Here is a 24,318-nt window from a genome sequence, read left to right on the forward strand (position 1 = left end):
CTCTGAAGAAGCTTATAATAATATACAGTATATGTATATGTAGGGAGCAATTGGTCAAAAGTGGCTTTTTGTTTCCACAAGGGGAAAGACTGGCTATGTAATTATAATTTTTTCCTTATTTATTTTACTTAAAACTGGTGGAGTCTAAGTATTGTATGAAGTGCCCATGATTCTGTCAGTAAATTTGAGCATATTTTTATTAATGTCATTTTAACTGGTCCTTTTGTTTGTTTCTATTTTTAAGGTGAATTTTAAATTATATCAGAAATCAGTAAGATACCTTGAGAAAAACTGCAACGAGAGGAGGTAAATATCCTTTTTCAGGAGGAACTGATATCTCTGGCTAAATATTTGTCCTTTTATTATGGTTTCTAAATCAGTTATTTTCTTCAGCTTTAATTTCATAAGATGAAAAAACTATATAAAAAATTCCTGTAGTTGTTGGAATAATTAAAAATTCTGGTGCAGTGGTGGTATACCAATCTCTAGAATTCTTAAGTATTCTAATGTTTCAAGTTGAGGTCATGCTTGGGAAAATCATGTCATAGCATTTATGTTCTTTTCAGATGTCATTTTTTACCCTGGAAAGAAGTAATAATGTTCATCATAACCCTAGTGGCCTGGATAGTGAGCTAAACAAACCCTTTGAAGATTACATTTTAATCAAGTAGACTAGGAATACAAAAAACAAGTCCTTCCTCCCCTTCCCCCCACCTTTACAAATCTTACTGGAAGGGTGTTCAGAAATTAAAATTGTGTTTGCTAAGACTTCCTTCTGTTGGGGGTTTTAAGAAGTAATATATGTAATGTAAAATGTATGTAAACCACTGCAGTTTTTTTGGACATTTTTCCATGTATCAGTAAGTTGTCTGACAGTAGCCAAATGTAACTTGCAGAAAGTTATTGAAAGTTATATTCAGAATAATAGCAATCAGGCCTTGGATGTTCTTTATTAAACTCTTTTCAAGCAGTAAATTAAAAAAAAAACTCTGCCATTTTCTAAAGTTCTTTTGCTAAGACTGTTGACTACAGAAAACAAACAACAAAACAGAATGTTTTTATCTCCTGCTATTATTAACATTTATTATCTGTACCTTTTGGCTCAGGAAATTACTTCACCTATTTGTTCCATAAGCAGACTTTTAACAAGGTCATTTAGGTAACTGGGCTGCTTAAACAGATGTGCTGGGAGAAAATTATAATATTTAGTATTTGTACTAAATATCAAAAATATTTTGGCAAGTTTCTTTTTAAAATAGTTTCTAAAGCCTTACCCTGGCTAGAGACGTTTTGTACAAATGATATATAGCCTGCCTGATCTACCAATAAGCCAGAGAATCACAATCAACAATGCGGGGAAAGTCAGGGCAGTGGAAGTGGATGCACACTTTTTATTTTGAGGGCTTAAACTAAATTGTCTTGGAATTAAAGCTGTATGTCTGCAACTTTCAGTACAGAGAAAAAGAGGAAAGTGAAGCTGTGTCAGTTTTAACATTAGCTATATCACAACATGTTTAAGAAAGATAGATGAAGTCATTTGCATAAAGGTACAGCATTGAAATACTATGTTGTGTCTGTTTTTACATTTTTGCATTAAAAAATACAGTAAAAGCCAAGTTAAATTTCATATTAAAGCAAGTTCTAGTATATGTGTTGAGTTCCTGGTAGCCACATACTTTGTTCACATCTACACCATACTTCGTAGTATGATTTGTCAGGGGAGGGACTGTGGGGTGACAGTTTCACATTTACTTTTTCTTCTTAATGCAGCTGGAGCTAAGTAAAATGTTTTGAAGTTTATCAGAAACTCAATATACTTTTAAAATATATAGGGTCAGGGTTGGGGGAAAAATACAGGTATAATAAGAAAAGTGACCCGTGAAGAAAGCATTGTGAGGTTGTATGTTGGTTGACTGTGATTAAAATGCGAGGCTGGTATAAGTTGTAAATGGTGGCTGATTGCCATGTAACTATGTACATGATTGTTGGGATGGCTGTCCCATATTTTATATATTGGAATAAAAATTTCTATAAATTATTGTAACTAAAAGTAAATATTCTAAATTAAATCCCACTTATTAAGTCTCATGGCTTCTGTCTTGGAAACTTTACCTTTAAAAGATTATTTAAGACAGGAACCAGGAGGCTTGGGAACAGGGAAAGAAGGAATTGTTGTATTATGTGGGTCTTGTGGCCTCTAACCATCAGTATAGGGTTTTTCTTTCCTTGATGGCAGTAGAAAGACCTCATTTTCATAACATAACTACTCTTAATACTTTCTTAAAAACACTTTTTATTAAAGATTCCGTCATGAAGTATTTGGCTGGGAGCTGGGAGGCTAAAGCACTCATGTCCTGGCTCTTCAGTGAATTTAACTGTGTGACCTTGGGCAAGTCACTTAACCTCTCTGTACTTCAGTCTCCGTATCTTGTAAAACGAGAGTAATACTTACCTCACAGTGTTGTTGTGGGGATTAATTAGAGATAATGTCTGTAAAGCACTTAAGGTTCTTGAAGAAGGCTCTATATAAATACAAAATAATATCTACTAAAGTTGGTTTATTTGTGAAAAAAAAAATATATATACACACACGTATACATACACACACTACCGGGCTACAGTAACCAAAACAGTGTGGCACTGGTATAAAAACAGACACATAGACTAATGGAACAGAATACAGAGCCCAGAAATAAGGCTGCCCACCTAAAATTATCTGATTTTTGACAAAGTGACAAAAACAAGCAATGGAGAAAAGACTCCCTCCTATTCAATAAATGGTGTTGGGGTAACTGGCTAGCCACATGAAGATTTAAACTGCACCCATTTTTTACTTCACATACAAAAATCAACTCAAGGCAGAATAAAGATTTAAATGTGAAAACCAACACTATAAAAACCCTGGAGGACAACCTAGAAAAATACCATCCTGGACCTAGAAACTGGCAAAGATTTCATGACAAAGATCCCAAAAGCAATGATAGTAAAAGCAAAAATTTACAAATAGGATGTATTTAAATGTAAGAGCTTCACCATAGCCAAAGAAACTATCAACAGAGTACACAGACAACCTATGGAACAGGAGAAAATATTTGCAAACTATGCATTTGACAAAGGTCTAATATATAGTATCTATAAGGACCTTAAACAAGTTTACAAGCAAAACACCAAGAGCCACATTAAAAAGTAGGCAAAGGACATGAGCACACTTTTCAAAAGAAGACATACATGTGGCCAACAAGCATGTGAAAAAAATTCAATTATCACTGAGCATTAGAGAAATGCAAATCAAAGCCACAGTGAGATATCATCTCATACCTGTCACAATGGCTATTATTAGAAGTTGCAAAGTAACAGATGTTGGCGAGGTTGTGCAGAAAAGGGAATCTTTATACACTGTTGGTGGGAGTGTAAGTTAGTTCAACCATCATGGAAAGCAGTGTGGCAATTTCTCAAAGAGCTAAATAAAGGTTTTCAATAGGCATTTGTAGTAAGATATTTCATGTTCTGTTTAAGTCTTTCACAGTTCATATTCTTGGTAAGACCTCATTAGTAAAATCTCCAGAAATTCCACTACGTGTAGTCTCCCTAAACATAAGGCTGAGTCATTAAGACGGTAGCATAACCTAGAACTCTTAAGTCCCTGCTTTTCTGGAAGCCAATTTAGGTAGTAATATATTTCAATCAGAGAGTGAAACATACATTAGCCTTAAGATTTTATTCAGAATTTTATAGATAAGTGTCTCATTGTTTCAATTATAATCCATTGAGATGGCTGAATATCTCACTAATGGAACAATGTTTCCTCTCATAATTTATATTTGAATGTTTTAATACAAATGAAAATATTCTTATTTTTATGTAGTACTTTATTATCCTAAAATTTCAAAAATGTCAAAATCAAATATAAATATGATCGAAAATTAGTTTGTAAGTCTGTTCTTATCATTTTTTGTAAGAATTTATTTTACCCAAGCTAGCTTTGCTTCACATTATATTTTGTGGAATTTTAATAAATGGTTTCGAATAACAATCAACACAGTTAGAAGTTTTTCTAATATTTTTATTTGGTCCATAAAACATTAAACAAATGACAGTTTCTCTTGTTTCAAATAAATGTGTCAGTGCTGAAAAAATTTTGATATGCTACTCACATGAGCTCACTTATAGAATTTGAGAGAAAAATAACACAATTCAAACATTATTTTATTTTGAAAACAACCCATTTCTGAGGACATATTTACTGGCTATTTGGCCGTATACATTTTTTTTCAAAAGGAGGTGTGTGTTTGTTTATGTGTATGTGTATGTATGTGTGCATGCACACTCATGTACACCTATACATTTATTAATATGGAAAACAGTTAAAACTTTAAAGAAATGTTTCTGGTCTTTGTTTTTATTTCATTCATGACATTTCGAAGAAAACTCTACTAATTGGCTGCCATTGGGTCGGATTCCCACAGCTGGCTTAATTTTAAAATAGAGGATCTACCACAGCATATACAGCAATAATTTCATAATTTTTAATTGAATCAAGATTTTTAAATTTTATAATGAAGTATATGTATGTAAGGTATCTGAGAACATATTTACCCAGATAATTTATTTTTCTTTATATTTATAATTGCAAATATAATTCTACAGTACAAATTATTAGGTAATTTAAAAAGCTCCTTACTGGAAGAAAATTATTATAAAGGGGAAAAAATCATACTTCAATTAGAAATTTAAAAGTTTTCCTTATAATTTCTAAATGTTAGTGCATCTTAATGTAGAAATGATTTAATTTTTAATTAAATAAAAATAGTTTTCCCATAAAAGTACATATATATATATCTTTACTTCAGAAGACTATAAAATTTAAATATTATATTGATTAATTTGTATAATAAAATTAATCTGTGTGTGTGTGTGTAGTTCAGTTGAGTCATAAGTCATTCTCAAATGTGTAGTTAGGCAATATTACAAAATGTAGTTATCATTTAATGTTTCTCATTCAATGTGGCAAGTTATATTTTATATTTTATTACTGAAATGATCCTCACAACAGTGCTATAACGGTAGTACTTTCAACATGTCTACTTTACAGATGAAACAACTGAGTCAGAGAGATTATGTGCTTTATTCAAGGTTATATTTTTAGCATGAGGCAGGGCTATAATTTGAACACAAAATGTCTGACACGAGAGTTTACCCCCCTAAATTCTGAAGAAAATTTCTAGAATAAAGAAAGTACCCAAGGTGGAAATCAATACATATTTAAACATATATGAGTTGTTTGTGAGAATATCATGGGCAATTTCTCATAATTCTGAAGGTTTAAAAGCATGCATAACAAATGAATCAATTCATAATTTCAAATGACATATTGTAAAACTCAGTTTAAAAAGTAATTAAGGTATCTATTATCAAACATAAAGTACAATAATACTAAGTAATATCCCATAATGATGGGCCATATGGTGAGATATTATAAAAAGCTATAACATTGGGCTGGGCACGGTGGCTCACGCCTGTAATTCCAGCACTTTGGGAGGTGGAGGTTGAGGTGGAGGTGGGCAGATCACTTGAGGTCAAGAATTCGAGACCAGCTTGGCCAACATGGTGAAATCCATCTCTACTAAAAATAGAAAAATTATCCAGGCATGGTGGTGCATGCCTGTAATCCCAGCTACTCCAGAGGCTGAGGCAGGAGAATTAATTGAACCCATGAGGCAGAGGTTGCAGTGAGCCGAGATCGCACCACAGAACTCCAGCCTGGGTGACAAAGTGAGAGTCCATCTTAAAAAAAAAAAAAGAAAAAAGTTATAACCCCTATTAATTATCTTCAACACTTAAAATATATCTTTTGTGATTCCTCTAACAGCTCAAGCATCACATAAAACAATGCAGAGGGTCAAAGCATTGTCATGTTCAGTTATTTCAGCAGCTAGTCATATATGACAGTAGGAATCTATTCTTTGAATAAATACATTGAAACAGTTGTGTAGAATCCACTCACATCATATCAAACATATAACTGAAAATTACAATTGAAACTGATGGTTTAAACCATTAATTTCACCATCCCATGAATTTTGTATATTTGTTATTTATGCTTGATAACTTGAATTGACTAATTGGTTCATAGATTGCCCACTACTAATTCACCACCTCCAAAACACGAGCATCCCTTTGAGTACTTCTTTTTTTTAAATTTTATTTTATTATTATTATACTTTTTAAGTTTTAGGGTACATGTGCACAATGTGCAGGTTAGTTACATATGTATACATGTGCCATGCTGGTGTGCTACACCCATTGACTCGTCATTTAGCATTAGGTATATCTCCTAAAGCTATCCCTCCCCCCTCCCCCCACCCTACAACAGTCCCCAGAGTGTGATGTTCCCCTTCCTGTGTCCACGTGTTCTCATTGTTCAGTTCCCACCTATGAGTGAGCTAGAAATACCATTTGACCCAGCCATCCCATTACTGGGTATATACCCAAAGGACTATAAATCATGCTGCTATAAAGACACATGCACACGTATGTTTATGGCGGCACTATTCACAATAGCAAAGACTTGGAACCAACCCAAATGTCCAACAATGATAGACTGGATTAAGAAAATGTGGCACATATATACCATGGAATACTATGCAGCCCTTTGAGTACTTCTGTACTTGATCACACAAACAGAAAAGAGAAAGCACAGAAGGTTTTGATTCTATCCACTGTGCTAAGAGCAGTATTCATTATTCACTTAATGCTATAGTCTGAATGTTTCCTCCAAAATCCATGTTGAAATTTAATGGCTGTTGCAATTATATTAAGAGGTGAGAATAGTAAGACTGGGTTGCTGCCATATGCCATGGGAATGAGTTAATTATCCCGGGAGTGGGTTCCTGATCAAAAGCATGAGTTATACCCTCTTTCTCTCTATCTGATGTACTCGCCTGCCCTTCTGTCTTCTGCCGTGGTTTGCTGCATCACAAAGGCCTTCACTAGAAGCCAGCACTTAGCCTTCTCAGCCTTCAAAACCCTGAGGCATATAAACTTCAATTTTTTAAATTAATTACCCAGTCTCTGGTACTCTGTATGGCAACACAAAATAAACTAGGACATTTAACTTAGTTATTAACTTTTCACTATAATTTTATTTGAACCTTTTTTGTATCAAGTGAGTAAAAACAGCGTGATATGTACTCAAAAAGTAGAAAGTAAATGAATATTTTAAAATAAATTATGCATTCAGTCTCAAGCTGCTTTATCTGAATTACTGAAATTAGTTTTCCTCTCATAGCAAGTTTTTATTAAAAATGTCTAAAACATTCAGAGGCACAAATATATTACAAAAATTTACCTTCTGATACGGTTTGGATCTGTGTTCCTGTCCAAATCTTGTGTTGAATTGTAATATCGGAGGTAGGGCCTGGTGGGAGGTAACTGGATCACCTGGGTGGTTTCTCATGGTTTAACACCATTCTCCTTGGAGCTTTGAGTTCTCACAAAATATGGTTGTTTAAAACTATGTAACACCTCTCCTCTCCCTCTCTTGGTCCTATTACTGCATTGTAAGGCAACTCCTCCCACTTTGCCTTCTGCCTTGAGTAGAAGTTCCCTGAGGCCTCCCCAGAAGCAGATGATGCCATGATTCCTGTACAGCCTATGGAACCATGAGCCAATTAAATCTCTTTTCTTATAAATGACCCAGTCTCAGGTATTTATAGCGGTGCAAGAGTGGAGTAATACACCTTCCCTTATGCTAAAGAAATGCTTCGCTATGTAAAGGGTTATATACACACACACAAACGTATGCAGAAACAGAGACTAACTGGAGTCAGTTCTTAAAAGTTTCTAGGAATTCTGATACCAAACATAAATTTTACTAACAAAGAAGAAAGAAAAGAAAAGGAAACATATAGTGTGTTGATTTATTCTAACCCAGCTACTTATATATGCCAGGTACCAGTACTCTTCATTTGAAAATATAGATATTACTTTTAATGTTATTTGAAAAAAATAATAAATTAAAATAAATATATGTTTATATTACACCAGATTATATTATATGAGCATTAGGGTATATTACTTTTCTCCCACGACTTTTGTTTTCACAAAGGCAAAAGATTGACAGATCAGCCATGCTACTAGTTTAATAAATTTAGGTAAATGAATTAACTGTCCTATGTTATAGTAAAAATAGAGGAAAAAATAAAGTGTTTGGTGGATAGAATAATCTTTTACAAACAGCTAGAATGGTAGTTCTACTGGAATATTATCCGTACTCTTTGGTAGACAAAAATTTTTTACACATCATTGTAGGAGTCAGGGCAATTTGAAATTAACTGGTGCTAAAATCTTTTCATTACTCTACAGAAGGGTTTGTCAAAGTAAGAGCCTGGATTCACATTCATCAGAGTATGCTCTAAGCACTTCCTATATCACTTAGGATGCAGCAAGTCACAAAAGATTATTGTTGTCTAACATCAATAATAAGCCAGGTAAGTTACAAAGGCATAGTTTTTCTTTTTAAAAAAGTTTTAAATCTGAGGATAAAAAAAAACTAAATCAACTAAAATGCAGAACATGAGAAGCCCTTTATAGGAGAGAAGAGGCTCATGTTTACTTTATTCCTTTATAGGGTGCTGTGAGGAGAGGAATCTACTATAGATAATTGTTAATAGAAACCACTCAAATATTGAACAGACCTTTGATAGCATGTATAAGCTGGTTTATTGAATTGGGATCTGCAAACACCCCAGCAATTAAAAAAGTATGTACAGTGCTTTCAACACTTTCCCATGGGCCCTCAAAGAATCTTAAGGGATAATATGCTAAAAGTTTCAGACAGAAGAGAACTGAGAGACAGAGCCCCCAGAGATATAACTACCCTACTTCACTCCACAAACAAAAATTAATTCAAGACAAATTATAGAACAAAATGTTAAATCTAGATTCATAAAACTTCCAGGAGAAAATATTGAAAAAATCTGCACATTGGGTTACTCGAAGACCTTCTAGTCAGGTCACAAGTAGTAACCAAAAGGACAAAAAATTATAAATGAGACAGTCAAACTTTTAGTTATGCTAATCAAAAGACAGCATAACAAGGATAAATATGTAAGCCTCTATCTGTGAAAAATATTTGCAATATATATATGTATATATCTGATATAAGATCCTTAACCAAGCTTATGTCCACTTGAAGACAAATATAAGAATGTACATAACACTTCCACTTCAATTTATAATAGCTAAAAATTGCCAGGCGCTGTGGCTCACGCCTATAATCCCAGCACTCTGGGAGGCCAAGGTGGACAGATCATGAGGTCAGGAGATCAAGACTATCCTGGCCAACATGATGAAACCCCGTCTCTACTAAAAATACAAAAACTAGCTGGGTGTGGTAGCCCACACCTGTAATCCCAGCTACTCAGGAAGCTGAGGCAGGAGAATGGCTTGAACCCTGGAGGTGGAGATTGCAGTGATCCAAGATCATGCCACTGCACTCCAGCCTGGCGACAGAGCAAGACTCCATCTCACAAAAAAAAAAAGAAAATCTGAAAATTGGAAATAATACAAATGCCCATTAACACATGAATGGATTAAAATTTGTGATACATTTATACAATGAAATCTTACTCAACAATAAAAAGAAAACAAATTCTCGTATGTAAAAAAATAGAGAATCCAAAACCATTAAACTGAATACAAGAAGCCAAACACAAATAAGTACATACTGTACAAGTCCATTTATATGAATAGACAAAACTACATTATGTTAATAGAAATCAACAGTCATTACCTATGGGTTTCAGTGTCTCCCTAGATGAGGAAACTTTCAGGCATGTTGTAAATGTTCTATGTCTAGTTTTGGTTGGTAATTAGATGTGTGTATATAATTGTCAAAGCACATCAAACAGCACTCAAGATTTTTTATTTTCTTGTATGTTAATTTTATCTCAATAAAAATGCTACAAGAATTTTAACCATTTTTTTCTAGTTGCAGTGCTGATTCATAGATCCTACAACAGACCTATTGAAACTGGAATTCCAGGTTTGAGGCCCTAGAATGTGCAATATTAACCAGCATACTAGGCAACTCTAATACACATTAAAATCTTAAACCCTTATCTATAATATTCAACTTTATGTATTTTTACTACTGTATTTGCAAATTTTATTACTTCACTGTGGGCACGTAACTGATTTATAAACCTTTAAATAATGGTGTATGCTTAGAGAATCTTTTTATCTCTTATTGATTCTAACATTTTTCTTGTCCTCTGGATTTAAAAAATTTTATTATGGTATACCTTGGTGAGATGTGCTTCATGCTTTTTGTGCTAGTTAGGATTCACTGAGCTGTGGGTTTATAATTTTCAAGTTTGGAAAATTTCTAGCGATTATATCTCTAAATATATTTCTGTTTGTTCCATCTCATCTATTCCGATGACTTGAGCTGCACATATATTAGGCAATTTGAAGTTGTCTTGCTGTTCATTGACACTCTGCTAATTTTATTAGTCTTTCATGTTTTCTGTGATTTATTTTACATAGCTTTCTTATTGCTTTCTTCAAGTGTACAAATTCTTTCTACGTGGAAAATCTAGTCTGCCATTTATCCCATCCAGTGAATTTTATCTCAGGCATTCATTCTTACCTTCATCTCTGGACGTTAGATCTGAATCATTTTTTACAACTCCCAATTCTCTACCTAATATGCTTTAATGTTTTGTCTGGCTTCTTAAACAAAATAAAAACTGTTATAATAATTATTGTTATGTCATGTTTATTAATCAATGTACTTCTGTATCTGTTTTGACTAATTGATTTTTCCTCAATATTAATTTGTATTTTTCTGTTATTTTGCATGCTTGGTAAATTTGAATTGCTTATAATACATTGTGAATTTTAAATTGTGGATGATAAATATTTTGTTAACCTATAAATTTTTGGATATTTGTTATTGGTCATGGTTTCATTACTTAGAAATAGTTTGATATTGGCCTGGCGCAGTGGCTCACGCCTGTAATCCCAGCACTTTGGGAGGCCGAGGCGGGCGGATCACGAGGTCAGGAGATCGAGACCATCCTGGCTAACACGGTGAGAACCCGTCTCTACTAAAAAAAATACAAAAAATTAGCGGGGCGTGGTGGCGGGCACCTGTTGTGCCCGCTACGCGGGAGGCTGAGGCAGGAGAATGGCATGAACCTAGGAGGCAGAGCTTGCAGTGAGCAGAGATGCACCACTGCACTCCAGCCTGGGCTACAGAGCAAGACTCCGTCTCAAAACAACAACAACAAAAAACAAAAAAACCCAGAAATAGTTTGTTTGATATTTTCGGTTTCACTCTTAAGCTTTGTTAGAAGATACTGAAACATAGTTTATTCTAGGACTCAATTTTTCAACTACTTATGCAAAATGCTACTTAGTACTTTACTGGTGCCCCATCAGTTATACAGTTCACTGCTTTGATTGTTGGAAACAGGTACTCTTCTTAGCTCAGTGTGAGGTCTTGATATTGTTCCCTCTAACTCCTTTGGGTAATTCTCTCCCTAAACTGGTAATTTCCTCACATACTTGTGCTAATCAGTACTCAGTTGAATATTAGAGGTTTCTGAAGTTCTGTTTGCACAAATACTTTGTAATATAAATGCTAGCTGCTTTTTCATCCCTAGAGTGGCAGCTCCTTCTGAATACAAGGAAATTGCAGGGTTTAACCTGAATTAATGCTCTCAATCAGTCATACAACCCAGAAATCTACATCTTGGACTGCAATGATTCATGTATTTGACTTTTTGATATTTTTCTATTAGTCCCTGATGTTCTGTTCCTTTTTTGGTTTTGTTTTCTATCTTCCAGATTGATTAATCACTAATGATTTATCTTCAAATTCATCCACTCTCTCTATCATCTCTATTCTGCTACTGAGCACATCTTGTACATTTTTTAAATTTCAGAAAATTATTTTCAGTTCTGAATTTTTCAGTTGTTTCATAGCATATACGTGTGTGTGTATAAACACATACATATGTATATTTGTAAGATTCACCTTCCGTCGCTCTCAAGTGTGTTTACTTTTCACCTTACGGAGAATGTTTATAAATTAGCTGATTTAAAGTATTTTTCTGATAATTCCATTATTTAAAAATCTCTTTCTTTAATGAAAAAAATGCACGTTCCTTGTTACTCCTTGCATTTTTCTTTTGGCTGTTTCTAAAAGGACATAAGATCTAATATAATGCAGAATTTAAGCCAAATATATCTGAAAGAAATGGGCATGAAGAGGATTTTTTTTTTTTAATTTCCACTTTTAGATTCAGGGGGAACATGTGCAGGTCTGTTACATGGGTATGTTGCATGATGTTGAGGTTAGGGGTGTGAATTGTCCTGTCACCTAGGTAGTGAGCATAGTACCCAATAGGTAGTTTTTCCCCCTTTGCCCTTCGCTCTTCCTTCCCACTGTAGTATTCTTGTCTATTGTTTCCATCTCTTTGCCTATCTATACCCAACGTTTAGCTCCCACTTTTAAGTGAGAACATGCAGTATTTGATTTTCTTTTTCTGTATGATTTGCTTAGGATAATGGCCTCCAGCTGCATCCATGTTTCTGCAAAGAACATGATTTCATTCCCTCTTATGGCTCCATAGTATTCCATGGTGATTACATACCATATTTTCTTTATCCAGTCCACCACTGATAGGCACCTAAGTTGATTCCATGTCTTTGTTATTGTGAATAGTGCTGCAGTGAACATGTAAGTACATGTTTCTTTTTGGTAGAATAATTTATCTACCTTTGGGTATATACCCAGTAATAGGATTACTGGGTTGAATGGTAGTTCTATTTTAATTCTTTGAGAAATCTCCAAACTGCTTTCCATAGTAACAGAACTAATTTACATACACACAGTGTTTAAGTGTTCCCTTTTCTCCACAGCCTCTCCAGCATCTGTTGTTTTTTGACTTTTCAGTAATAGCAATTCTGACTGGTGTGAGATGGTACCTCATTGTGGTTTAAATTTGCATTTTTTTGATGTTTAGTGATGTTGAACATTTTTTTATGTTTGTTGGCCACTTGTATGTTATTTGGATATCTTGTAGATATCATCCTTTGCGAGTATTTTCCTGTGAAAATGTGTCACATTTCTTTCCATGTGAAATTAATTTTAGATTATACCCTGAACATTTAAATATCACGGTTTGTAGATTGTGGGTCCTGTTGTACTCCTCTGGAGGGAGAAAGTTGCTTTAATTTTTAGCAGGCAATTCAAATATTTAGGCATAAACTACAAATTCTGTCTCATCTTCCAAGGGTAGTGGTACCAATCTCAGTTTAATTTTTGAAGTCTCTACTATGCTGAGTTTTGTCATTCCTTTGCATGCACGATGCAAGGGTGACCTCTAGACTTATTGAATTAGTGGTATCCATTTTTCAGATTTTTACTTCCTACATTTTCTCCCACATTCTTCAGTTTATATGGAACCATTTTCCAATAATTCCAAGTTCTTCAGTACATAAAGGTGAGAATTCTATTAGCGATTTAGCCATTTATGTTTCTTCTCTGTTTTATGGTTCTGTAATTGGGTTACCCCTGGGATAAAGGTGAAAGAGAAAAGAACAAAATGATAATATCATCCCCCATGCAGGACACATCTTCAAGATTTGACTCTGATCTAAAACATTACCTTTATATACCTTTAAGAGTCCTCACATAGATTCTTTTTGTATTTTGTTAAGAATTGTCTGTTGTACTCAGCAGAAGAGATCTGCTGTGGTAGCCTTATACTGCCATAGTGATACTAGAACCCAAAGCTATGCCATTTTAACACCTCAGCCCACTACTTTGACTCAGGAATGAAACTTCAGAAGCCAACTCCAGAAAAAACTCTATGTAAGTGCATAATTTTTCATATGTTGATAAATGTACTTCAAAAAATTCATATGACTTTTTTTTATCAGTTAACCTCTATTACATTTCTTTAGCTTTACCATGAAATCATTTTATGAAAGGCAGGGAATAGATTTATACAAGTTAATAACATTATTCAAGTACATAAATGCAAATGCATGATTAATTCTCAAATTTATCATAAGTTTCATAAATTCTATAACTTTATGCTCTGGGTGTTGGCTACTAGCTAACTTTCTTTTGTGTTATATTGGAGCAGAGCTCACAGTTAATATATTCAGGCTTTTAAAAAGAAGTTATGTATTTTTCTGTGTTGGAGATACAATTAAGATTCTTCAAAGTAACAGACAATGTTTTGATAAATCCTAGTATACTAAGTTACCAATATTGACAAAATATCACTCTGTAGTTTTCTAGAAAGATATGCCATTAATTTTTCCAGTTAATCCAAAATTTCATTCTTGCTAGTTTAACTATGATAATAATTTTGACAAGTGGTGTCCACAAATACTATATTATTACTTATAGCAGTGAATAAGTTATTCACATATTAACTCATAGGAAAATTTCTATAGTTGGTTTTATATCTAAATATGACACAATGTAAAAAGGTTCTTTATCTGAAGTCATCATTTTATTTTTATTTTTGAGAGAATATTGAGATAACCTTTAAGATATGAATATACATTTTCTATGCATTAACTTTTTAAAGTTTTGTTAAATATTATTCATAATATTTATGTATTTTAAATTTTAAATATATTTGTAATCTACTTGTAAATGACTTTTACAGCACAACTATTTCCATGGACTATTTTTACAGCTGACACTTCTGAAGAGTCAAATACGGTGTTGAATTAATAGTTTATACTATATTGATCAACGATTGCTTACCCGTTATTCATCAGTCTATGCATTGAATAAATATTTGTTGACCACCAATATATGTCAGCACTTGTATACTGTGTTAAGATACAGAGAATTATCACAGTTTTGGAGGTAAGTGGAATGACTTATATAAGTAGTTCAAAGTTTACCTTCTTTACAATAAATTACTTTATCTCCCAGGGCAATCTTACCATCAGCAGCCCAAATTTGTATACTTAATATGTGACTTATATTTTGATGACCTAACATACAATAGACAGGGGTCTGTAGGTTTATTCAGAATAATAATTTTTTAAATAATAAAAATAAAAATAATAAAAATCCATTAATGAAATCTTTTAATATTTATATTGATTGCATTATTTTAAAGTTAAAGTGAAGAGAAAGTGAATAAGAGGACATAAATTTTTATTGAGACCATTCACTGTGCCAGTTACTGGGCTATGCTATTTACAAATGATTGAATCTTACAAAATATCCTCAGGATAGAATTTAACTGAATTTTCAGAATTTTACAAAACACCCTCAGAATAGAAATTGTTTAGCAATTTTAGAGCTAGAAAATTGTCAGGAGACTATTCTCCATGGATATGTCATGGTACTGTTGATATGACTTGGATCTGTGTCCTGACTCAAATCTCATCTCAAATTGTAATCCCCATGTGTTGAGGGAGGAACCTGGTGGGAGGTGATTGGATCAAGGGGGCATTTTCCCCCATGCTATTCTTGTGATAGTGAGTTCTCGTGAGATCCGATGGTCTAAAAGTGTTTGGAAGTTCTCCCTCTTGCACTTGCTCTCTCTCTCTCTCTCTCTCTCTCTCCTGCTGCCATGTAAGGTATGCCTTGCTTCCCCTTTGCTTTCCACCATGATTGTGAGATTCCTGAGGCCTCCACAGCCACGTGGAACTGTGATTCAATTAAACCTCTTTCCTTTATAAACTACCCAGTCTCACGTAGTTCTTTATAGCAGTGTGAAAACAGACTAATACAGAAAGTTGGTACTGAGGGAAGTGGGGCATTGATATAATGTTACCTGAAAATGTGAAACAGACTTTTTAACTGGGTAACAGGCAGAGGCTGGGGCAGTTTGGATGGCTCAGAAGAAAACAGGAAGATTTGGGAAAGTTTAGAACTTCCTAGACTCTAGCTGAATGGTTTTGACTAACATGCGATAGTGGTACGGACAATTAAGTCCAGGCTGAGATTATCTCAGATGGAGATGAGGAATTTACTGGGAACTGGAGTAAATGTCTCTCATGCTGTGCTTTAGCAAAGAGACTAGCGGCATCTTGTCTCTGCCCTAGAGATCTGTGAAACTTTGAATTTGAGAGAGATGATTTAGGGTATCTGGCAGAAGAAACTTCTAAGCAGCAAGGCATTCAAGATGTGACCTGGCTTTTTATAAACGCGTACAGTCATATGCACTCACAATGACATGGTCTGAAATTGGAACTTATCTTTAAAAGGGAAGCAAAGCATAACATTTTGGAAAATTTGCAGCCTGTCCATGTGGTATAAAAGGAAAAGCCATTTTCCGGGGAAAAATTCAAGACACCAGTGCAGAAATTAGCATAAGAAAAGAGGAGTCGAATGTTAATAGCCAAGACAGTGGGAAAAATGTCTCCAGGGCATTTTAGAGGTCTTCATTGCAGCCCCCCCCACCCTCCCCGCCCCATCACAGGCCCAGAAACCTAGGAGGGAAAAAATGGTTTCTTGGGCTGCATTCAGGACCACACTGCTCTGTGTAGTCTTGGGAAATGGTGCCCTGCATCCCAGTAGCTTCAGCTCCAGCTGTGGCTAAAAGGGGCCAAGGTACAGCTTGGGCCATTACTTCAGGGAGTACAATCCCTGAACCTTGGTGGCTTACACATGATGTTAAACCTGTGGGTGCAAAGAAGACAAGAATTGAGGTTTGGGAACCTCCACCTAGATTTCAGAGAAATCTAGGGCCATCATTCTCCAGACCCCAGAATGGTAGATCTACCAATAGCTTGCTCTATGCACCTTGAAAAGCTGCAGGTACTCAACACCAGCCTGTGAAAGGAGCCTCAGGGGCTGCACCCTACAGAGCTACAGGGGTGGAGCTGTCCAAGGCTATGGGAGCACACCCCTTGCATCCTTGTGCCTTTGATGTGAGACATGAAGTCAAAAGAGATTATTTTGGAGCCTTAAGATTTAAAGACTGTCCTGCAGGATTTCAGACTTACATGGAGCCTGTAGCCCCTTTGTTTTAGCCAATTTCTCCCTTTTGGAATGGGAGCATTTACACAATGCCTGTACCCCACATTGTATCTTGGAAGTAACCAACTTGTTTTTATTTTACAGACTCATAGGCAGAAGGAACTTGTCTTGTTTCAGATGAGACTTTGGACTTGGACTTTTGAGTTAATGCTGGAATGAGTTAAGACTTTGTGGTATTGTTGGGAAGACATGATTGTGTTTTGAAATATGAGAGGGACATGAGATTTGGGAGGGGCCAGGGTGGAATGATATGGTTTGGCTCTGTATCCTCACCCAAATCTCATCTCAAATTGTAATTTTCATGTGTTGGGGAGGTACCTTGTGGGAGGTGATTGGATTATGGGTGAGGTCTCCCTCATGCTGTTCTTGTGATAGTGAGGGAGTTCTCACAAGATCTGATGGTTTTAAAGTATTTGGCAGTCCACCTCACTTTCTCTGTCTCCTGGGGACATAAAAGTGCCTTGCTTCCTCTTCACCTTCTGCCATGATTGTGAGTTTCATGAGGTCTCTCCAGCCATGTGGAACTGTGAGTCAATTAAACCTCTTTTCTTTATAAACTACCCAGTCTCAGGTAGTTATTTATAGCAGTGTGAAAGCAGACTAATACAACTGCACATCCTGTGAGAAAGGCACCATCTGTCCTTTGCTCCAAAATATTTTTTCAAGGATTTTTGTATAGAAAAAAACTTTGAAATGTAGATATAATACATTCCTATGGAAAACAGTGATTAAATTATTGTTGTCCACTTTAATTAAAAAATAAAAATGTTTTCCTTTAGTGCAAAGTCAGGCATGTTTACTCACTGTCATCAAAGATTTGGGAAGCTCAGTGTGTTTCAGCCATAATTCCAAACCATTGCATGCATAGCATGCATCTGATCCATATCACATTAAACCAATGGACCTTGCAGGCAAAGGAAACTGACACTCATATTTATGCTGTTTGCTGTGCTATGAATAATAAGAGCCTTTGTATCTGATCCTGGAGTTTTGTGACTTCTGTCTACCACTATGAAACTGTGGTAGGCTAAATTGTTAGCTTGCAAGAAGAGTAAAATATCTGACCCTCATAATTCTTGATGAAAGTTTGGAAATTTGGAGTGTAAGTAACTTGTCATGTCTGAATACAAGGTACACATTCTGTACAAGTACAAAATACTGCCATGTATCATAAATTACATAAACATTATTTTTGATATAGTCTTGTATTACAGTTTTTTTCAGTAACAGAAGATGAGGATTACACTTGATTCATTTATTTACATTCTGAAACTTTAGTGAAATAACTTGTGGACAGTAGGTTTTTAATATATGTCTTTCAAACATAATTGGATTTTATTAGTGTGTAAAACAACTGTTACATTTTTTCAGTGCAATAAAAAGAATTATACCATAACCAGGGATGGCTTTTGGAAAATTTAAGAAACCAATGTTTATTTTTCCATTGAGCAAAGTCTGCAGACTTTCAAGGCTATTTAGAATAGAATTTTGTCAGTTTTTTGTACAATCCCCACAAACTGCAAGACAGAGAAGAGGCAAGCGTGACAATGGGGATCAAAATTTTTCTAGCAAATATCATTCCAGTGCTTCAGTGGAGCCCTGTGATCCCTTAGTTTATTTTTCTCCAACAGTCAGATGACAATTGTAAATACAATGTAAATACGTAGACAGAGTCATTTACACATGTGGAAAAATTGACATCAGCATCAGTATCCCAGGTATTTTATTTATAAGGTAATGGATTCTTCTGGCTGCTAAGAAAGAAAATAAAATATTTTCAACCATATTATAATTGGAACAAAAACTCAGTTGACTTTATTTTTTTATTTTAACTTTCTACTGATTCTGAAAAACAAAAATCTTTCAGCCACTATTTGATTATGTATTGCTTAATCTTCCATTTAGAAGTTTACTGTTGGGTTTCTTTTTTTGAAAATAAATAAACAAGCCACTATGTTAGTGACAACTGCAGGTCTCCTGTCACACGACAATTTCATCCAAACCCCTCCACTAAGAGACTTAACCAAACTGTAGCATGGCTTCTAGTAGCATAATGTGTGCCTAGCATGACCCCAGGCCTGAATTAAAATGCCTACCTGGGAAAGCACAAGGCTGCTAGGAAAATTTTCTGTTTGTTCAAGCCAACCTGATGATAGGCCCTGAGTTCCTTATCTTAGAGCTGTAAGAGTTAAAGAAAGAGCAAATAAACACGAAATGCAGCTTAACAGGTAACGACATGTTTATTTTAGAAAAAAACCTGAGAGGGGCTTCTGGCCGATTTCGGTCAGGAGCACTTTTTCTTACAGGCTAAAAGTATATGTTGGTTTTAGGGTGAAGGGGCTTATCACAAGCTTGGAATGTTTCCGTGTGAGGGAGAAGTTTAATGATGGGGTTGGAAAGTCTCTGGGTGGAGGGGAGGTTATTTTGGGGCTGACATCTTTCCAGCCAGAGGGGGGTTATCTCTGGCCTAGCATGTCTCTGGTTGGGGAGAAGTTTGGAATGTTTCTGGTTGGAGATGTTATTTGTGGTTTATGGTCAGCTGACCTTAGCCATAAGGCTGATGCCCTTTGGATTTAGGCGGTTTTTGATTAAGGTGAACTTTAGAATGAGGGGCTTGTCCAAGATGGTGATGTTCCTGCTCTGTCAAGAGCATTTATTAAAAAGGGTTTACAATTGCTAATATGTATCTCTTGAGATTCAGAAACGTCTTTCTCAGGAAACTGAGAGCCATTCCTTTTTTTTTTTTTTTTTTTTTTTTGAGACGGAGTCTTGCTCTATCGCCCAGGCTGGAGTGCAGTGGCACAATCTTGGCTCACTGCAAGCTCCGCCTCCCTGTTTCAAGCCATTCTCCTGCCTCAGCCTCCCGAGTAGCTGGGACTACAGGCACCTGCCACCATGCCCGGCTAATTTTTTGTATTTTTAGTAGAGACGGGGTTTCACCGTGTTAGCCAGGATGGTCTTGATCTCCTGACCTCGTGATCCGCCCACCTCGGCCTCCCAAAGTGCTGGGATTACAGGCGTGAGCCACCATGCCTGGCCCGAGAGCCATTCCTTTACAGTGTAATTATCAAGAGAGATAAGTCCTCTGTGCCCCAGTCTCTGTGAGAGAATGCATCCTCACTTCAATAACTGCCAGGAAGCTGACACAGCTGACGCAGCTGGCCTAATCACATTTACATGAATTAACCCTTCGTACATTTTTACTTCTTTGACTCTACTGAACCCCCACACTCTCTCCTCCCTCATTCTCCCTTGAAAATGTTCAGTTATCTTTGTATAAATGTGAATGGAGCACTGCTCTATCACATAGTGTCAGTTACCTAAAATTTGTCTTCACTGCTTCAACTAATGGTAGGCTGTGGGTTATTTTTTGACACTAGCTAGGAATTGAGCAATATGCAGGTTAGAAAATTGAATTATTTTTCCTTTTGAATGTAAGTTAGACATTGGGAATAATTGGGTGATAATTGTTAAAGGAGGTGAATATCTCTGACATGTCACTTAGCCTGAAAAGATTTGTTTATAGCTGTAAGTTAATTCAATTCAGACTATGTTTTTAATAGTGAATGTCATATGTACAAATTTCAGTGACTGAGGACTAGGCTTAAGAGTATGGTGCTTCTAAAATTTGCTCAAGATACCTTTAGAATATGAACTAAAAACAAGGCACCTCACCCCAATGGGGAAAAATCAGTAATAATTAATTACATTATTTGTTAACTCACTAAATAAGTGAAGGTTTATGAATATTAGCACCAGGTGGCAAAGGCTTTATATTTTGTTAAGCAGAAATCAGATTGAGTGTTACAGTTATTCAAGTCATAAAAGAGAATATTATCAAGGGGTTTATCAGCTTTGTAGTAATGATACATAGGTATTATATAAAGACATCTCAACGTGTTTCTTGTAATGCAGTCAAGTATTCTGGTACTAGCACGTACAATAACAGAAAGGTTAATATTTTGATATTTATGAGAAAAATGTTAAGGGGGAAAGTGAGGGTTCTTAGGAGGCAGCATACCTACTACTTAAGAGCCAACCTGCTTGATACAATTGATAGCTCCACCACTTATTATCTTAGATATCTTGTGGAGTTATTTAACTTTTGTTAGTCATACTTTTCTTTTGTAAAACTTGAATAAGCAGGGTAAGTATCTCAGATTGTTGCTAGGAGGTGAGAAAGGAAAATATCTTGGGCCCCCACAATTACAATCACGAAGCTAAAGGGAAAATTCAAGCTGGGAACTGCTTAGGGCAACCTGCCTCCCATTCTATTCAAATAAGTGGGGTAAGTATCTCAGATTGTTGCTAGGAGGTGTGAAAGGAAAATATCTTGGGCCCCCACAATTACAATCACGAAGCTAAAGGGAAAATTCAAGCTGGGAACTGCTTAGGGCAACCTGTCTCCGTTCTATTCAAATTTATCTCTATGCTCACTGGGATAAATGCATATCTGATTGCCTACTTTGGAAAGGCTAATCAGATACTCAAAAGAATGCAACCTTTGTCTCTCACCTGTCTGTGACCTGGAAGCCCCCTCCCTGCTTTGAGTCTTGCTGCCTTTGCTTCGAGTTGTCCCGCCTTTCCAGACTGAACCAATGTACTCCTTATATATATTGATTGATGCCTCATGTCTCCCTAAAACGTGTAAAATCAAGCTGTGCCTCAACCACCTTGGTCATACGTCATCAGAACTTCCTGAGGCTGTGTCACCTGTGTGCTTTCTCAACCCTGGCAAAATAAACTTCCTTAATTGACTGAGACCTGTCTCAAATTTTTGGCGTCCACAGAGGTTTTAAGTAAAATAGTCTACAGAAAGGTTCAGAACAGTCTGTGAGACTTAGTGAGTAGTAGCTATTATTTTTATACATTCAAAGCCAAAGAAGGAGGAGAAAGGAGGAAAAGGAAGGGACAGGCAAGATGTTGTAATCTTTAAGAAATGATAAAAAGAAAGAAAACCCCAAATTTCCTTTTCCTTTTTATCTCTTCATGAAAATTCTTTGGCAGATTTTCACCATTTATCTTTGGGGAATTCTAAAAATTACAGAGTTACAAAGGGATTAAGTGAGAGAGTTGTCCTGATTTTTAAGGAGGATAAAATATTGGATTGTAGAAACTACAGTACACTTAGCACTAATGCCTAGGAAATATCTGAAATTGAGTATTCAATACATCACTTTAAAGACCTAAAAAAGTACCCTAAACAATGAAATGACTTACTCATTTCATTTTTTTTCATCAAACATCACTAAAACTGACATGTTTGGAATAGCATGTCCAATGCTGCAGTACTTTTCGATAGGTAATGATCCTTTCATCTTTTATATGTTTATCACAGAAGCTGCCTTGTAACCATGTTATACAAATGTTAGATTTTTTTCGACCACTGTTTTATTCAACAATAAACAAATGAGCCAATCTGACAAAATGAACCTCCTTTTAACTGGGAATTAGGGGTTTGAGAGCAAAATAGTCTTTTCTCAGGTAGTTAAAGCTGTATGATATGAAGCTGTGTGGAAAGCAGCAATGTTTCCCAAAGTGCACCAAAAAAATGATTTTAGAGAGAACATAATGAAGCCACACACAGAGAGAAGTGTAGAGCAAATATAAAGAGCTTGATCTTATTTAAGTCTCTGGATTTTCTGAAGCCAAGCCACATTTCTGTTCAAAATAAATATAAGTTGTTACTGTGTTCATCAAGCTAGTCTAAATATGTTTTCTTACAGATTATTAAATAAGTATATAAAGGAAAGTGTGTAGTGAGGCCTAAAAACTTTACGTACAATGTGAGAAAATGTGGATTGGATATCAGGACAGATAAGTGATTGTTTAGATAAATGAATAATGCAGCACTGTCAAACTACAGAGAGGAGCTTTAAAGGTAATCTGCAGGGTTTATCACTTTGTTACTTCCTGCCTAGAATTTTATCAATAATTTAGATGAATATATAAAAGATGCATTTAATAAAAGTGTAAGCCAATGGACAATTTTTTAAGACCCAAAGTTAGTAAAATGTTAAGTTTAATTTATGCCATGACATGTTAGGAACTAGGCTATAGACATGACATATATCATAAAATATCTGAAAGATTTGTGAAAGAGATACTTGATATTATCAATAGATTAAGAGGACAAAATCAGGACAAATTGATATATGTTATGAGGAGAAAGTTTTCATTTCAGTACAAGGAAAATTTACTAACAGTAAAAATCAAAAGTTAACACTGAATGGCTTGGTTAAATTTCCATTATTAAAGTGTTCAAACCAAGCCTTTGCTTTTATTTAAGACTACAGCATAGATGAGTTTTATATTAGGTAAAATGTCGGGTTGAAAACATCTTCAAAGACTTTCAAATCTGAAATTTTATAGAAAATCAGTAATCCTAGATTAATTCCTAAAAGTTAAAATTCCTTTATATTTTATTTAAATTTTATTCTGTCTTGCTTATAGACTAGGAGTTAGAATATCTGGAGATGGGAAGGGATGCAGCTGGAGAGTGAATGGTGTCCCTTGGGACTAAGTCTTAAAATGGGGAAGAAATTACCCAAAACAACAAGATGGATGATCGTGATAACAAATAAGTGAACAAAACTTAAAAATGCTCACGGGTGCTGTTGAGGTGGGAGAATAGGGCCTGGAGGCAGGGAACCTAAGGACTTCCTAGAACTAAATCAAATGAAAACACTTCAGCTATGATAGGAAATATCCTCTCTGTTTACATAGAGCATACAATGATTAAATGAATTTGTAACTTTACTTCATCCTCTTCATTAACATAGAGCATAAACCAAGTAACAAATGGAAACCTCTAGAGGGTATTTAAACCCCAGAAAATTCTGTAACAGTGCTGGAGCCCACTCCCACCCTGTGGAGCATACCTTCATTTTCAAGAAATCTCTGCTTTTGTTGCTTCATTCTTTCCTTGTTTTGTTTGTGTGTTTTGTCCAATTTTTTGTTCAAGACATCAAGAATCTGGACACTCTCCACTGGTAACACTGTCATATAAGAATCCAGCTATTACAAAATCCAGGTAACAATATATGGGCATCAAAACTGGGCTTCTAGAAGAGGAGTTTGTGTTCAGCAAGTTAAATGTAAGAACAAGGGGAATAATAGGTCATGGTGTTGGTGGTGGAGGAGTTAAATGGTAGCATAGCTAAAAGGATCAGAACAGACATAGTCATTTCTATTTTTCCCCAAAATCTGAGCTATGTTACATGGGAGCTTATATGTCTTAGAAGGCTAGAGATAAAATATATACCGTCTGTAAAAGTTAAAGAAAG

This window comes from Pongo pygmaeus, chromosome X, assembly GCF_028885625.2.
Source record: "Pongo pygmaeus isolate AG05252 chromosome X, NHGRI_mPonPyg2-v2.0_pri, whole genome shotgun sequence".
NCBI classification, from domain to species: domain Eukaryota; kingdom Metazoa; phylum Chordata; class Mammalia; order Primates; family Hominidae; genus Pongo; species Pongo pygmaeus.